The sequence below is a fragment of the Delphinus delphis genome, chromosome 5 (assembly GCF_949987515.2).
Source record: "Delphinus delphis chromosome 5, mDelDel1.2, whole genome shotgun sequence".
Taxonomy (NCBI): domain Eukaryota; kingdom Metazoa; phylum Chordata; class Mammalia; order Artiodactyla; family Delphinidae; genus Delphinus; species Delphinus delphis.
In genome coordinates this window covers 31348470-31360485 of record NC_082687.1, presented here as the reverse complement: position 1 = coordinate 31360485, position 12016 = coordinate 31348470, and positions in this window count along the sequence as shown.

The following is a 12016-nucleotide window of genomic DNA, read 5'->3' as shown; positions in this document are numbered from 1 at the left end:
AATTTAAAAAAAAATTACTTTCCCTCCTACAGAAGAGAGAAAAATAGACTTTATTTTCAATATTGGCAAGTCAAAAGAAGGTCCCTGATACTCAATATGGTCAAATATGGTCTCCAAGATATAGTCTGCACAGAAGAAAGAAAACTCACTTCAAAAGAATCATTCCAGGAATGTCAAATGGCATAGAAAACCTTCAGTTTGTGTGTGCTGGCCAGAGATCAGAAGAGATCTAACACAAGCCCCAGGGATGGTAAGTGAAGATGAAAAATATAGCTAAACACAGCCCGAATTTGTCATAGAAAGTGTTGGAGATTGTGCTCTGGCCAACTCTTCACAGTTTACGTCCTCTCTCAGCAGCTTCCTCTTGCTCTGGGTGGGCAGGACTTCCGGCTAGAGGTTGGCTGGCTTTTGGTTGGGGATAAAGCCTTGACTCGGCACCGATTCAAGCGGCACTTAATTCTCCATTAATCCATCTAAAAATTGCACGCAATCTCAATGCTGGATTAGAGATCATTGAGCCCAGCACGATCCAACATTAGGTCATATATCATGTCTAAATCTCCGACAAGCCACATAGACAAGTCACATATGTAATTTAAAATTTTCTAGTAAGCACACTTGAAAAAAGTAAAAGGAACTGGTAAAATTAATTTTAATTTAACCTAATTTTATTTACCCAGTATGTCCCAAATATCATCATTTCAACATGTAGTCAATATAAAAAATGTTGGGGCATTTTACCTTCTTTTTTTTTTTTTTTTTTTTTTCAGTACGCGGGTTTCTCACTGTTGTGGCCTCTCCTGTTGCGGAGCACAGGCTCCGGACGCGCAGGCTCAGCGGCCATGGCTCACGGGCCCAGCCGCTCCGCGGCATGTGGGATCCTCCCGGACCGGGGCACGAACCCGTGTCCCCTACATTGGCAGGCAGACACTGAACCACTGCGCCACCAGGGAAGCCCTTTACCTTCTTTATTTCACACTAAACCTTTCAAACCCAGTGTGTATTTCACACTTGAAAAACATCTCAATTCAGGATAGTCACAGTCCAAGTTCCCAATATTCTTATATGTCTGGTGGCTACTGTATCAGACAGTGCGGATCTAGACCATGCCCTTCAGTTTACAGATGAGGGGGCTGAACACTAGAAGGAAAGACATGAAATGGCAAAGACCATTTAGCTTGTCAGCCCAAAGAGTTGGCTCCCAATCCAGAGAGGTTCTCAAACGTTCTGCTGTTCAAAAACAATGTCCCTTTCACTGTTCCTCGGCATCTTAGACCTCGATCGTAGGAAGCCCATCCTCATCTCGGTTTTTCAATCCCTTTCCTTAAGTTTTGCTTAATCATTTTGTGTGCATCAGAATCACTACGGAGCACGTTCATAAAGCAGGTTCGCTGATCTCACTTTCCAGAAATATGGGATTTAGTAGGCCTACTGTGGAACCCTAGAACCTGCCTTTTTAACAAGCCCTTGGTGGTTGTAGTGCTGTTTGTTCATGGGCAAATTTTAAGAAATATCCTTCTAGCTTCTTAGGTGTTATGGAGTCCTAGAGCCCTTAAGGGAGACTTTAAAAAGATTGCCACAGGGCATTTAGAAAGTTATATTTCAAAAACTGTTTCATTTTTTCTTCCCATATTCTTTGGGTGTCTAAAACCCTCTCAGCCCTGGCTGTTCTTTCAAATTGGAATATTCTATTTAATAATTCTATTAATAATTCTATTTAGTAATTCTATCTAATATCTTCTGGAGTCTAAAATACTGGAGGGAAGGATGGGAACCTTTGGTTTCTCATTTTCTCCCAGGGCCTAGCCCAGAGGGCCAGGAGTAAATGCTTGTTGAATGAATGAACAAACGAACGAATGAATGAATGTTGTGGAAGCTCTCATAGAAAAGTGCAAAGGAATAAAGGCACAATTCTTAGACTCTGCTTCTACTCTGTTTACAAACCCCCCCCTTTTTTGGGGCATATTTGCTTTGGGTCTTGGTGACTTAGTATCTCAGGGACTAGAAGAAAATAGAAGAAATGCCGCGATCAATAGGAGAGTGTCTTTAACAAATAAATAAATAATTTAGAAGTTGCTTTCCTGGGTAAAGCCTCAAAGAATGAGTGGCCGATCTCCTGTGCCTGGAGCAGAGTGAGTCTTACTTTAAATCCTTCAATGACCCTGGCACCCGGAGATATAAAATAATTTACCTTTATGAATCGACCTTTGAGAGACTGGTTATCCTCTAGGTGTAAGAGAGAAAAACCTGGAAGGAGTGAGGACAGCTGGTGGAATTTAATCTTTCATTGAGTGTCTAAAACTATCTATAAGGTATTGTTTTATTTATTTATTTTTTAACATCTTTATTGGGGTATAATTGCTTTACAATGGTGTGTTAGTTTCTGCTTTATAACAAAGTGAATCCGTCATACATATACATATGTTCCCATATCTCGTTCCTCTTGCATCTCCCTCCCTCCCACCCTCCCTATCCCACCCCTCTAGGTGGTCACAAAGCACCGAGCTGATCTCCCTGTGCTATGCGGCTGCTTCCCACTAGCTATCTATTTTACATTTGGTAGTGTATGTATGTCCATATATACACTACCGCTCTCTCACTTTGTAGGATATTGTTTTAAAATATTAAAATAGGCAATGGTTGCAACCGATTTACCTTCCTTACTTCCATATTTCAATTACACCATCACTATCTCCACCACCGTCTCCACCATCACCTCCCCAGGACTACCATCGCCGCCTTCACAACCTCTCCACTGTCATCATCCTCGCCATCATCCCTCTTCGTTAAGAGTGGCTTCTGCTGACCCAAGCCACCCTACAGAGAGATCCTCTGAGTCCATCTGTAAGGTCTGGGTAGCTAAATGGGGTTGGGAGTCGAAAGAGGCAGGTACATCTGTGAGAGTTAAATAGAATACACTGTACACACAGAAACTTATTTGATTTTTGTTAATAAAAGAAAATGATGGTTAATGGTTGTTTTACATCTACTCTTCAAATATGTACATAATCAGTTAATATTCTTTATGAGTAACAGCACAGACAGCCCTATAAAAATACCCTAATATATCAGCAAATATTACTGAATTATGAAATCCCTTCATTTTCATCTGCACGGGATCTGCCCCACCTCAGCTGTCTTCACAAGGCTGCCGGAAGTTACTGTCTTGCACAGCCTCCAGCATGGAACATGTTCTTTGCCTCTGGCCCTGTTGATCGGAGGGGATTTGATGAAGCGCGTGGAGGAAACTGAACTGAGCAGATGACCTAGAGCCCGCGGGGGACTGAGAAAGCTTTCATGGCTTGTCCCCAGCCCCTGGCCTGGCAAAGGCCCTCTGCTGTCCAATCGTGACTGTTGTGGCCTTTGTAGGAGACACGGAGCCTCCACACAGCGGTTCCAGTGGACTTGCTCCTCTGGAGGTTGTAGGGCAGAGACAGGTGGTAGATGTGCATCCCAGACTCACAGGAACATCCCAGAGATGCCCGCCCAGCGTGGCTTCCAGTCTGATGCCCATCACGTGGGGGTAAATCAGAACAGGGTCTGGCACGTTACAAGGCTCCAAAAATTATCCTTGAATCAATGAATGAATCTGCTAAACAGACCACCTCCTTTTGCCTCTGTGTTGGTTCATTTGAGTATGTAAATATAAACATACATTTAAATGTACATAGTTCCCTACTTAAGTGTTTGCTTTTTGCTTTTCTTGGTTTCCTTTTACTGCTCCATCTCTTTGTTCTCCTTCCCCTGAAAGCTTCAGTCCTCCTGGTAGATCACAGCTCTCTGTGATGTGAGTGGTGCACAGTGAGCTCCCAGAAACTGGCTCCCGGAGGCCGGAAGGAAATCCCAGCTGAGAACCAAGGGGCTCAGCACCTTGGCACAGGTACAAGCGCCCCGGGCACCTCGAGGGCAGACACTCCCCTCTGTCTGAGAACTCCCCTCCTGCGTGGCCCATGGAGCAGAGGCCCCTTTGATTGTTCTTCCTCAATCAGCCAGAAAGGGAGCCCATGGTCTCAGGGAACCTCGTCCTAGACCGCGGTCAGCCCAGCCGGGGCCCCGGGGAGAGCATCTGCTGCCTCTGCAGATAGGCTCTGGCTCTGGGCTTGGGATGCAGGAGTGCTGCTGCCAGGCTGAGCAGTTTCTACTCAAGTTGGCCGGCTGGTCCCAGGGCTGCTGGGGCCTTGGCTGCAGACGAATGGCTTATTCCTGTGTCTGAGCTGGGAGACGTTGCCTTTGCTTAAGGGGATATTTGGGAAAAGGGCCACTGGATGAACTAGCCAGGAAGCTGTAAAGACGACACATGTGGGGCCCTCTCTGCCCTTGTAGCGCTGGTTTTCAGAGGAGGAGGGTCAGACATCCACTGCTGCAAGCTGGCCTGGCTGCCCTGGGGGCCTCGGCCCAGGGGCCCCAAGTTCCTGGCCTGTCTGGGCCCCTGGTGGCCCTCCTACATCTCCTGAGCCCTATAACGTGTGGGATGCCGAGGCCCCTCTGGAGAAGATTGTGTGTCTGGTGAGATGCCAACCAGCAGTGCCAGTGGGACGCCTCAGACCCAGGAGGGAGCAATCCTCCCACTGAGCGTGGGTGTTGGGACATCGATGACATGCTCAACTGGAGCCAGAGTTGCTTCTTCCTCCTTTCCACACCCCCTAATTCTCATGGAAGTTACAGACTCAGGTGGGGCTCGATGTCGTCAGCAGTAACATTCCCGGGATAAAAGGGAAATGTGAGGATGAAATGGGAGCGTGGCGCTGCTGTCTCTGCCTTCTGTGCTCAGCCGACCCCTCCTACCTGCTGGTCCACAGGAGCTTCAGCCAGATCCCAGGGAGCAGATGCGCGTGAGCGGCTCTGCCTGCAGCACCGGCAAGGGGAACTTTCTGTGGTGCCCCTTCTCTTGTGCACCCTTTCCTTCTCCAGGTATCATTACTTCTCCCCCAGAAAATTCAGAAAAAGGGAGAATGTGCCTGGTAGGTCTCTTCCTGATGGTTTGGTTTCTTTCTGTAACTGCTTATGCAGTGAAAGACCTCCCTTCCTCAGACTCGTCAGGGTACATTTCTGTCTCCATCTCATATCATCAGGGAAAATGATGTGAAGCCCTGTTGAACTGGGAGGCACCTAAACCTCTGAGGTTATTTTATGACAGTCTTGGTGTCCGTAGATGAACATTCTCCCTTTCAGGGTTGGTTTGTCTGTTTTCCAGCCCAAAGTCCATTGCGCGTAGAGACTGCCATTTCTCTGAGGTTCCAAACCGAATGTCACCGAGGCACCGGTGAGGACGGCGCGTCTGCCCAGCCAGCTGGCATCCACACGACAGCCCGTATGTTGCTGTCTACTTCCCGGGTTTCTGGGGAAAATTATGATTTGGGGGATTCCTAAGAGTCTCATAACATACAAGTTTACCGTATTGTTTTTCGGTTTTTGCAAAAAATATGGAAGTGTAAAATAAGCAATCAAAAAAACACATCCCTCCACGCCCAACCCACACCTGAGGTCTTGAATAGAAAATATTGAGAGTCTTGGGGCACTTGGCATGGGCTCATACCACGGGTGCAAATGTCCTAATGAGATTTTTCTGGTCCTCTGGTAATGATTTTGGATGGGATCCCAGAACCAAATTCCATTAAATATACATTATGGTGAGTCGGACTGTAGGGAGGATCCGGTGGATTGATTTATAAATCTATGCAAAGTGATGGGCCTGTTACACAGGAGGCAGAGGGAGGGGGCGAAGCCCCAAGAGTGAGCTGTGAGATGATTCTACATTATTAGCTCAGACATTTGCTCCAGAAAGCATTTCTCTCTTTCTCTCCCATGGTTCTGTTTCCGACATATAAACAAGGCCTTGAAAGTTTAAACAGATGAAATACCTCCGGGCAGAGTTTGCTTTACTGATGTTATTCGGAGGCATCCTGTTCATAGTGAGTAGCTGGGTATTGATCTGATTATTAAGAAACAGAAAAGTGAAGACTCACCCTCCTTCCACGTCCTGGGTGATGGAGACCACGTACGATTGCTACAAAGTAAGTTAACCTTGGCTGGATGCGAGAGTTTTCCTTTTTGGGTTTTGCCTTTGAGCAACTTCAAACTTAACCCAAGCACAATGTAAATCATTCATTCCCTCAAAATTAACTTATTGAGTAGCTTAGGCACTATGGGAATAAAAAGAAAGGCGGCAGACCATTATGAAAGTCTACTGTGATGTTGAAAATATCACGTGTCCAAGGATCTATAATAGAAAAGAGAGATATCTGGACAATCAAATGACAAGTCATTCAAAAGGGACATTGAACAGTATGTGGAAAAATTAGTTGTCAGATTGAATTTTCTCCTTTTCTGTCAGTTCCATGGGGTCTCACCCACTAGGGCTTGAGGTAGGTGGGATAAGGCAAGAAGCTTCCTTGTGAGGGGTTTATTTCATTGAGGGACTTTTTGGTTTTGTTTCTGTTCCCGGTATAAACCATTCGTGGATTCGACTTCACCTAGTCTTTTTCTACTTATGTGTTCCCCCCATTCCTCTCCATCATTTTCATGGAGTGGGAGAAGGAGAGGGAAAGGGAGGGCAGGTGGAGAAAGCTTTGAGTCGTAGCTGAGGCTGGAGCTCAGAAAGCCAGGACCACAAGCAGGGCTGAGCTGGGACTGGCGTCCGGTGCGGGCCTGGAGCATCAGGTGGGCTCTGGGCTGCTTGCAGAGGGAGAACTGCTGCGCCAGGAGTCCCGCCTATGTAGGTACAGTTGGTGGGGTGAGGTGTGGGCAGAGATGGGTGGGGCTGCATTGGTTCTGAAGGGCATAGAGGCCAAAGTCCAGAAGGAGCGAATGAGAGAGAAGAAAGATACAGAGTGGGCAAGGGGATGGGGGGGTCTCTGTTTGCTCCCTCTTGGTGCTGGTACTTGGGCACCCGGATTTCTCCACCCGGGCCACTTTCCTCTTTGTTTTGTGTAAAGAAAAATCTACACTCCTCCGGTGTGTCTCCTTTATTCCCCCACCATCACCCTCACGACATTTCTGACGCCAGATGTGTGGGTTTTCTCCCTCACCAAGCAATTCTCTGCAGCGCCAGTTCAGCGTCTTACAGTTCAACCCAGCTCTGACGCTGACTGCAATGAGTGAAGACCCCACAGGTTTAGGGCTCGGTCTCAGGAGACTGCCCCCCGCTTGAGCTGCGAATTGCAGGTAGTAGTTCCCAGGAGACCCACAACCTCTTTCTGACTTGGCTACAAACTGGTGATTCCCATGACCCTCCCCTTGGAGCCAACGCTTTGCTAGAACAGCTCACAGAACTCAGGGACACACTTACTTCCATTTGCCAGTTTATCATGTAATAAAGGATGTGATAAAGAATACAGGTGAACAGCCACATGGAGAGATACATGGGACCCCAGGAGGGTCCCGAGTACAGGAGCTTCTGTCCCTGTGGAGCTGAGGTGCACCACTCTCTCCTCATAGAGGTGTGTTCACCAACCCAGAAGCTCTCAAAACACTGTACGTTTGGAATTTTTATGGAGACTTCATCATGTAGGCTTGATTGTTCATTAACTCAATTTCCAGACCCTCTCCCCTTTGGGGAGAGAATGGGGGTAGGGCCGACAGCGCCAAGCTGCTAACCATGGCTTGGTCTTTCTGGTGGCCAGCCCCCATCCAGAAGCCATGGAGAAGTCACCTCATTAAAACAGAAGACACTATCACCCAGGAGATTCCAGGGGAGTCCAGAGCCAGAATCAAGGACCAAATATTAGAACAAAAGATGTTCCTAGTGCTCTTATGGCTTAGGAAGTTGCAAGAGTTTTAAGAGCTCTACATCAGAAACTGGTGGCAGAGACCAATATATATATTTTCTATTTTGTCACATTTTGCTAGAGCCAAATGCCTCTACTTCCAAGGCACTTCTTCTGACCCCCAAATCCCACTCCTGTGTGTCCCAGGCATCCATGCTTACCCTCATCGTGGTCCTCATCACACACTGTGTAGTTGCCTCTTTCCCATGGGTACCATTCAGAAACCTGCCAGCATCCCGAGGGAAGGGGTCTCACCCGTCGTGGTCGCCATGTTATTCCAAGTATCAGGCTCAGCTCAGGGTGTGTGCTCATGAATATCTGATGAGAGAGTGTCAAATAAATGTCAGCCCTGATGTATGTTGCTGGAAAAGGAAATGTATCAGCCCTTTCTCAGAGAAAATAAATTCCTCTCATAAGACTTCTGCCCTGTAATCTTTCATATATCACTGGGAAAGGCGAGCCAGATACTTCCCATCCATTCTTATTTCTTTGCTGACCTGGGGGGGCCTGGTACTGCACTGGGCGACATGCACATGGCCCTTTGAAATGCACTTGGTTCGATTGCTTCTTCCCATCTGGAGCCTTCATACTCTTAACAGAACATTCTTTAGACATTCGTCAAACTCCCAGCATCAAGCAGCCGTGTTCCAGCACGTGACTTCCTGTAACCAGGTCCTGCCGACTTCTTACTAGTACATTAAAAATAAAAAGCACACCTACTTCCCCTCTGCAGTGACCTCAGCCTCGTGACCGGGGAAACTGTGACTCAAATGCAGGAGAAAAACACTGCTGGCGTCACCAAAAAAACTAAGGAACCTCCTGGGCTGGTGCCAGGGATATTAATAAATCCGTTAGATTGGATGGCTCACACCACCTCTTTTCTCTAGGGAATTTGAATGCTCGAGTGCTTTAAAGTGGAGATAAAACGACCCATGATCCACGTGCCTGTCTTTCTGAAGAGTTTCCTTGTATAAGCTCCGACAACCTCTGCAGTGACTTGAAGGTTAAAACTCTTCTTTCCCAAAAAGGAGAAAACCATCTCACTTTTCTATTCATGGCTTTTCTCCTCCAGCACTTAAAAAGAGAGGTGAATTCCGCCCCCCCTACCCCCTTTCATTCTTAACCAGAGGATCTCTTTCCTGCTCTCACTTATCTGGCAAACTGAGCATTAAAAAAAGGGAGTTTGGGGTTAACAGGTGTAAACTATTATATATAGGATGGATAAACAACAAGGTCCTACTGTATAGCACAGAGAACTATATTCAGTATCCTGTGATAAACCGTGATGGAAAAGAATAGGAAAAAAGGAATGTCTGTATGTGTATGACTGAGTCACTTTGCTGTACAGCAGAGATTGGCAGGACATTGCAAATCAAGTATACTTCAATTAAAAAAAAAAAAAAACAAGCAGAGTGTGATTCTTCAACTAATTCTTCAAGAAGACGGTGGTGGTTTTGTTTTTGTTTTTTCCCTCTCTCTCTTTTTGTTTGTTTTTACTGGCTATTAGGCTAGCAAATTTTGGATTTGAACTGCTCAGATCCCAGACTAGCAGCATGCTGAGTTCATTATGCAAAGCTCACTCACAGGAGAAAATTCCTTCAACTGCTTGGGTCTCAGCACGGAGAGAGTTTTTTAAAAACCTCTGATTCTGTTTTCTTAACTGGTCGCCTACAGCTCTGAAATGGCATGTTCCAGGCAGCATCTGGCCCCACTAGTATTGGGGTAAGATCATTCAAAACCTTGAATGCTTCCAGGAGGTCTGGGAGAGACTCGGTTCTGGTACCTAGGAATTAGGTAAGGTCCAGGAAGAGGGGTGGCCTGATTCAGAGTATACCTTCAGAGCACTGGAATGTTCTATCTGTGACTTCCCAGAGGGACCAGGGGCAAATGGGCCATGGTCTTTTAGCCACTGCCTCTGCTCTGCTGGTGGAGATGTGGGATCTTGGGTAGCAAATTCCTTATGAGGGCCAAGGCGAGTTGAAGAGAATTCCAGCTTCCCGAACCACCCACAGGAAAAGGTCTTGAGGTTTCAATTAAGTGATTTTCTTGAAGATTTTTGACTTTAATTCCCTGAAGAAGTTCATTCACTTTCCAAAGCAATTTCCCTCCTAAGGATGGTTTGCCCTCCGAAGGGGAATTTTAATACTGATGTCTGTCATTTATCTCCCACATCTTTTCTGAGAAGACATATTGTAGAAAAGCCATTAGGAAGCACTCCGTATAATAGTTCCTTCACCCTGGAAATATCTCCTGAGAGGTAGGGGAGGAGCTGAGAGTACGTTCCTCCTCCACCACTTGCTCGCTTTTAGAAGCAGAGAAATTGAACGCCCCTGTGTCCAGTGATGATCGGAAGTGTCCAGCTTCAGGGCTGCTCCCTCCATCTGACCTTGTCTGTTTTCTCTAGATGAAGACCCTCTGCTCCCAAGAATCCAACTTGTGATTTTCCTTGGTTTAAATCATTCTCATTGATGCCATTTCTCTTTCTATCATAAAGAGCTCCTCCCGTAAGTCTGGTTTTTAATTAAAACACTAATATAGGAACTTGGTAAAAAAAAAATTCTATGAATGAATTTACTATAAAATACTCAATTCGAGTCCCATAGACCCATCCTTTCCCAGAGGCTACTACAGTTTCCTTAGTGTCCTTCTAGAAATATTCTATTTCCAAGCATATGTGTTTGTATGTACACACACATACACACACACACACACACATACACACACACAGAGTTTACATTTTAAAGACTGCTTTTCCCACAGAGGAAAAAGAAGTCTTCAGAGATATACTGAAAAAATATTATAATTTTTTTTTTTTTTTTTTTTTGCGGTACGCGGGCCTCTCACTGTTGTGGCCTCTCCCGTTGTGGAGCACAGGCTCCGGACGCGCAGGCTCAGCGGCCATGGCTCACGGGCCCAGCCGCTCTGCAGCATGTGGGATCCTCCTGGACCGGGGCACGAACCCGTGTCCCCCGAATCGGCAGGCGGACTCTCACCACTGCGCCACCAGGGAAGCCCCAAAAATATATTATAATTTTTATTGTTGATGTGGCATGGACAATTATAACAAATTCTATTACTCATTCTCAATGGGAAAAGCGTTATTTCTATTTTCATATATAAATATATTTTTTCATATATAGCTATTTTCATATATAAATATTCTTTATAAAAATATGTCCTTTATTCATATACATATATATTATTTTGTTTTTATGTAAATGTTAGCATATTATATAGTGTATTTCCCTTTTAAAACTTTGTGATAGTTCTTGGATTTGTATCAACACATACAAGTTTATGTTTCAATATATAGGAATAAACCTACCTCATCCTTCTTTAACTATGGCATGCCATTCTTTAACTAGTTATTAACTGTTGGACAATTTAGCATTTCGAGTATTTTGCTATTATAATGCTATGATGAATATCCCTGTACAAATCGTCAACATGTTTGAAGTCTATTTATGGAATAAATTGTAAAAGAGTATTTTAATGTGTGCATATTAAAATTTGATATACATTGACAAATTTTGCTCCCCAAATAAGTTGTATCATGTTAAACTTCACCAATTACATGAGTGTTTCTTGGTATCCTTATCAACATGCGGTATTACCAAACTGGTTTTTTTTTTTTTTTTTTTTTTTTTTTTGGCGGTACGCGGGCCTCTCACTGTTGGGGCCTCTCCCGTTGCGGAGCACAGGCTCCGGACGCGCAGGCTCAGCGGCCATGGCTCACAGGCCCAGCCGCTCCGCGGCATGTGGGATCCTGCCGGACCAGGGCACGAACCCGTGTCCCCTGCATCGGCAGGTGGACTCTCAACCACTGCGCCACCAGGGAAGCCCTGTTACCAAACTTTTTGATCTCTGTCAACCTGATAGCTTAAAAGTTGTATCTCATTATTGTTTTAACTGAAACAATTATTCAGTTATAATTCAGTGTATAACTGAATCACTGTGCTATGCACCTGAAACTAACACAACATTGTAAATCAACTATACTTCAATTTAAAATAAATAAATAAATAAAAGATTGCTCTTCCTCTTTGAAGATTGATTGATGGATGCTTGTTAACATTGTATCTTGTTCATTGACTGTAAATTAATGCTCAAATTCAACAAACTTCTTAAACTTACTCTCTTATTTTTTGTTTTTCTTCTAACTCTTCCTTCCAATTTACTTCCAAATAGTGATTATTTGTTTGGTGCAAATAGTTATCTCTAGACTCTTCGTAAGTAGCTGGAGCAGGATA